Raw genomic sequence first — 6567 nt, 5'->3', positions numbered from 1 at the left:
GAAAATAAAAATATTGACCCAGGGGCCAGTTTCATTTATGATCTGAGGCGTTATTTGGTGTCATAGTTTTGTTATTTTCCTATATTATTGTATCAATCAAACTTAAGCCAGTATTTAAGTTGAAAACAAAACTCATATTACGAAAAAAATAACCTGTAACCATCTGTGATCATCCTACAGATTTAAGATGTAAGTTTCAACTAAGATCCTCTAATGGAAGAGGCCCCAGTATCTGTGCTCGTTACTGTTTTGTATCCTATAGTTTGTCTAGATAGACACTATACTTGTTTTGCAAGTTGTTAAGATTGCATGATGATATACATATTTTTATCTTAAAGCTTCACTCTCACAGATTTACAGTTTTTTTTTACTTTTTTTTATTATTTGTCTTGGAATGAGCCAAGTTTTGCAAACTATCTAACAACCAGTGATATAAGACTGCTAACAAAAGATCAGATCACAGATTTTCATATTTTCATTCAAAAACTAATGTTTTGTGGCTAAAAGCCTTACCAACGCTTCAAGAAACTGCATAAAACATCAATTTTTGAAAAGAAATATGAAAAGCTGCAATCTGACTTTTTAGTCCCCAGTCTTATATCACTGTATTTCATGCATTTTTCGTTCCGAGACATTAAAATAAAAAACGGTAAAAATGTTCAATCTGTGAGAGTGCAGCTCTAACTGATTTATTAATATGGATAACTCCATAGTTATCTTTGTATATTTGTTATATTCTAAATTTTACTATTTTGCGATTTATAAAGTTGTTTATTGTGAAATGGTATATATTTTGTAAAGTATCTTTATAACATTTTAAATGTTTGTATATAATGATATCTTATGAAACCATGGTATATTTTCCAAAAATACTGTCTCGTGAAAAGAAATCATTCATCGAAACAGAATATTTGCATGAATCTGCTTTAAATACGAGCAATTTCTTAACAATGAATTTATGGATTCAAGTTCTAAGAATTCCTTAAAACATCATGTCAGGTAAATTTTTACAAATATGTTCTATACAGTCCAACCCCGTTGGCACGAACTCCCAGGGACAGGTTGATTTACCTTGAGCCTTGGAAAATTCACGCCAAGTGGGAATGCTTACCTTCAGTATAAAGAAATCGGTTCTTTACATCCAGTTCATTGAGCAAGTGAGTTGAGCCAGCTGGGTTCAACTGTTCATTAATATTTGGGAAAAATCTTTGTGTTGTATTAGAATAAGAAACTTTAGCTTAAACATACAGATACATATATGTATGATTACATACAATTAATACAAATTAGTTGATGCAAAAACTTCGTGCTCTAGTATATGCCGCCTTTTAATGATTTTCATTATATTTTTTCCAGTGGTTTTTAGAAATTTATCAGCGAGATATAATCTTTTCGCTATTTCAAATTAGTTTGTAAATTTGTTCCATTTTGCTCTGAAAATCAAACATAAACCCAAACACAGCTGGGAAAAAATCAATGATGTCAGTTCTAAAATGACATGACTGTATCAACAGTTTTGACATGCTTACAGGTTTTATGCCATTTATTGTAAATTAAATGATTTTTAAGTGTATATAAAAATAGAAAAACTGTTTGTTTTAGTCAGATATCAATAATATTTCTAGTAAACACCAAAAGTTAATATTTTCACTCATGGCTGCACCACTTGGGAAAAATGTTTTCAGTGCTCATTTGATGAAATGTAATCGATATCTCACTTAATCAAATATTGATCCTCTATTCATAAACATTTGAGCATCAGCAGTTGTCATTGAAGTGCTAATGTGTTCATATACACTAGTCAGGGGTATCAGGTTGTCGTTGTTAACTCACGGGAAGGTACAAAACGCTAAATGTATGATTTAAAATACATGTTCCAAGTTTATCTAACAGCCAACTCATATATATCTGTTGATTTTAATAGTCAATTTACAAACTCTTTGTTTTTAGTAGTGGATTGACTGACTGACTACATAATACACTACCATTACAATTAATTTTACTTGTGCATTAAGGGTACCATGTACAAAACACTAAAAGTTTACTACCAGTCTATACACTATATTGTACCAGTCTACACACTAAATTGTACAAATCCACCCACTAAATTGTACCAGTATACACTCTTAGTTGTACCAGTCTACACACTTAATTGTTCTCTTAGATGTACCTGTCTACATCCTAAATTGTACCAGTCTACGCACTTAATTGTACTTTAAGATGTACCAGTCTTCACTCTTAATTGTACCAGTCCACACACTAAACTGTACAAGTAGTTTTTGGCAATCTCTCTTAAGATACCAATGTAATTTTTAAATAGAACCTGCCATTCAACCGAGACTTGTAAAGCAAGAATGAAAGGTACCAGTCTCTAGACTTACTTTCCTGACAACCAAAGAGACTGTTTATTCTTTTCTTCAGCTCTGGACCTCTTAAAAATCAAAACGATGCATTGAAATGCCACTGCTGTTACCAGTAGTCCTGTAAAAAACAGCTTTGAAGCTTTTATTGTTTGTAATAATGTTTGTCTCTTAACATAGAAGTGATAGATTTAGCATTTTGTGAAAATTAATTCAATGTCTGTTTGCTATATTTTGTCTTGTGCCATTCTACTATAATAAGGTTAGTTTCTTCATTTATCCCGCCTTTGTGTGAACAGTTTAATGAACAGTTGTATGATAAGACCAGGTATAATGGATCAATCACATTTATTAGTTTGACTATGTTTCTAAGAAAAATAGTATTTTAGGAGCTATGCCATTATTATTCTCAGCGACTTGCATAAGAACTTGAATCTTGGCCACAACACACATAAAAACGTTCAAGATATGAAGATAAAATTGATTATGGTACACATGTTGCCAAAGACTATACACATTTGTTCTGCAAGGCCCATAACTCTAGCTTTAATAATCATTGAGTTATGCCCCCTTTTGTGGACAGTCATGGGCGTTTGCTCCGCGACGCTCTTGTTTCTTTTGCGGAACATATTAGTACTAATGATATTATGCTTTTAATATGTTTGTTAAATATGTCACTCATTTTTAGATACAACAAATAATTATTGTTATTGGTACTGTTAAAAAAAATAGAAATATGTTAGCTTCATTCTGCTAACATACACTGACTGTGAGTTATAGACATGTGTTCTGACTTATGTACATATTTATATTGAAAGTGATGTTTTAAGGACTGATCATTTCAAGCCATATTAAAATAGTGATCCTGTTGTTTCATTTAATTAAAGTCAAGAATTGTTTCATTACATTAAGGTCAAGTTGTTTCATTACATTAAGGTCATGTTGTTTCCTTACATTAAGGTCAAGCTGTTTCATTACATTAAGGTCAAGTTGTTTCATTACATTAAGGTCAAGTTGTTTCATTACATTTAAGTCAATAATTTTCTATCCTTTTTGCATATTTATTTATTTATTTTGAAAAAAAATCTCAGAATACTGCATACCACATGAAGTATAGTTCATTCTCTTTGCTGAAACATGTAAAATTACATACAAAATATACATACCCATTCATTATTTTGTCATCATTTCATGACTTTATATTGCACAATTAACATTTTGTAAGTTGATCATGTTCTGCTTTAAGGGAAGTCACAAAGTTTAGAATTGTTATCAAAGAATTACCATTGTCCTCTTTTATTTTTAAGTGAAAGAATCCAGGTATTGTTAAAGCCTTTGTGTCATCCTTAACTACAACATAAACATAAACCTTGATCATTACTCAAAACACGTTCAAGATATTCACAAAAAATAGTTACATATAAACTGCTGCTTTTACTATTGTTCTGTTATGATTTTTGATAAGATGATTTAAAACAGACAGGCCTTTTGAGTGCCAGAGAGAAAAACAGACCAGTCTTGAGTGGCTGAGAGAAAACAGACTAAGATTTTGATTGGCTATGAGAAAACAGACCGGCCTTTTATGGCTGAGAGAAAACAGACCAGCTTTTTGATTGGCTGAGAGAAAACAGACCAGCCTTTTGATTGGCTATGAGAAAGCATTGGCCTCAGCTGGCCACACTGTTGTTGTAAATTGATGTTACATATAAAAGTAAGTTATGAATTTATAATTTTATGTGTTAAATCAGTGGCTTTTAAAGTAAATAGTTATTGTTTGCATTGACAGCAAACATCTGCAGTACCCTTTTAGATAGTATTGTCTCTGATGCATTAGTTTTCTTTGTAACATTGCAGCTTTCTTAAACAAATTTATGCATCTGATTTATTTAGTTTGTTAGATATAAACAATTTGAATGTATAAAGTTTATTTAAATGTTATGTGACTGTTTAGAAAGCTTTGTAAAATGGAGCGTGCTTCTATTGGTTAAGTTAGAAAGCTTTAAAAAAGATCATTGTGTTAAGTATTGTTGTCATGATGGGTTCTTTAGATATTATCATTACTTATTTATTACATTTTCACTTTTTGTGTCAATTGCAAAGCATGGCAGACACATTCGGGAATGCTTTGTCTGGTCTTTGCGGCGTCAGCGTCATACTTGTGTTTAAGAGTGTAAACCTCTGACTTGATGTAAAGACAATGAACTTCGCATGCACATTGGTCATGGTCATCAGATGACCCTATAGGTCAGTAGGTCAAGGTCAACAGATGACCTTAAAGGTCAGTAGGTCAATGTCAACAGATGACCCTATAGGTCAGTAGTTCAAGGTCAACAGATGACTCTATAGGTCAGTACCGTAGGTCAAAAGTGAAGGTGATGGTGCCCTTTGCGCTCCGGACAGCTGACAATCTGATTTGTGAAATTCTAAGTCCTGTGTGTTGATCAGTATGTTTGCAGTTCGAAAGTATGCACAAACAAGTGAATGAAAACCAGAGTTGCAGTCTTTAATGATAAGTTTAAGTACTTGTCATCTTATCGTGGACATTTTTGTTTTAAAATGCTTGAAAAAGAATGATATCGTAGTTGCGCATCCAAAACATGAAAATTAAGAATCAGTGATCTCTATTCAAATAGCTAGTTAAAACATATGTTACGAGATCATTGAATATGTTTGTAAACTTTATTTTATTGACATTGCGATATTTCACTGGCCATGTTTTACATGAACCATGTGTTGTGATGAACATTGTATGATTATATTAACACCATACTATTATTTTGGTTTTACATGAACAACTGATGCAGTATGTCTATATGTGAGTGTACGTTGTTGGCAGCTTTCCTAAATGCTTGAACTTCTGGTTATTGTTTTATTTTTGTATGGATATTTTATATATTTGTGTTTCCCATTTTGTAAATAGCTCTCTGTACACACAAGGCAGAAAATAAAAATCGAGAAAAAATTATATGGTAATTTGTTCTTCTTTCAAATGGGTATGATTGTATTCATGGAACTAGGAGTAAAGTACTTTTGTGAAACTATTTGTAAGGTAAACTGGTGAAACCATGAAAAGAATACATTAATTGAACAATGTGTACATAACATTAGTGGAAGCATTGCATGTATCAATGGTAGAACAATGAGCATGTTTGAATTGGGAGTACCATGCGTAGGGAACATTGGTAGCACAATGAGCCTGATTAAATGGAGAGTAGCGTGCGTAGGGAACATTTGGTAGAACAATGAATATGTTTGAATTGAGAGTACCGTGCGTAGGGAACATTGGTATAACAATGAGCATGATTGAATTGGGAGTACCGTGCGTAGGGAACATTGGTAGAACAATGAGCATGTTTGAATTGGGAGTACCATGCGTAGGGAACATTGGTAGAACAATGAGCATTATTGAATTGGGAGTACCATGCCTAGGAAACATTGGAATAACAATGAGCATGATTGAATTGGGAGTACCATGCATAGGGAACATTGCTAGAACAATGAGCATGTTTGAATTGGGAGTACCATGCGTAGGGAACATTGGTAGAATTTGGAGTACCATGCGTAGGGACAATGAGCATGTTTGAATATGGAGTACCATGCGTAGGGAACATTGGTAGAACAATAAGCATTATTGAATTGGGAGTACCATGCCTAGGGAATATTGGAATAACAATGAGCATGATTGAATTGGGAGTACCATGCGTAGGGAACATTGGTAGAACAATGAGCATGTTTGAATTGGGAGTACTATGCGTAGAGAAATTGGTAGAACTTGGAGTACCATGCGTAGGGAAAAATGAGCATGTTTGAATTAGGAGTACCATGCGTAGGGAACATTGGTAGAACAATGAGCATGTTTGAATTAGGAGTACCATGCGTAGGGAACATTGGTAGAACAATGAGCATGATTGAATTGGGAGTACCATACGTCCGAAACATTGGTAAAACAATAGGCATCATTGAATTGGGAGTACCATGCGTAGGAAACATTGGTAGAACAATGAGCATGTTTGAATAAGGAGAACCATGCGTAGGGAACATTGGAAGAATAATGAGCATGTTTGAATTGGGAGTACCATGCGTCGGGAACATTGGTAGAATAATGAGCATGTTTGAATTGCGAGTACCATGTGTAGGGAACATTGGTAGAACAATGAGCATGTTTGAATTGGGAGTACCATGCGTAGGGAACATTGGTAAAACAATG

General features: G+C 33.4%; 1 protein-coding gene across 1 annotated transcript in view; it reads left to right on the top strand.

The window, feature by feature from the left end:
• The window catches only part of LOC128237228 (zinc finger MYND domain-containing protein 11-like), a 68440-nt gene extending 63115 nt beyond the window's left edge, over positions 1–5325 (top strand). The window contains exon 16 of the transcript XR_008261538.1: positions 3273–5325. The gene's annotated coding sequence lies outside the window, so the exon portion shown is untranslated. The remainder of the gene's footprint in view (positions 1–3272) is intronic.
• Positions 5326–6567: the final 1242 nt, after the last annotated feature.

The sequence above is a fragment of the Mya arenaria genome, chromosome 1 (genome assembly GCF_026914265.1).
Source record: "Mya arenaria isolate MELC-2E11 chromosome 1, ASM2691426v1".
Lineage (NCBI taxonomy): Eukaryota > Metazoa > Mollusca > Bivalvia > Myida > Myidae > Mya > Mya arenaria.
Note: the sequence above shows the minus strand (reverse complement) of the source record. Positions and strands in the feature narration are given on the sequence as shown.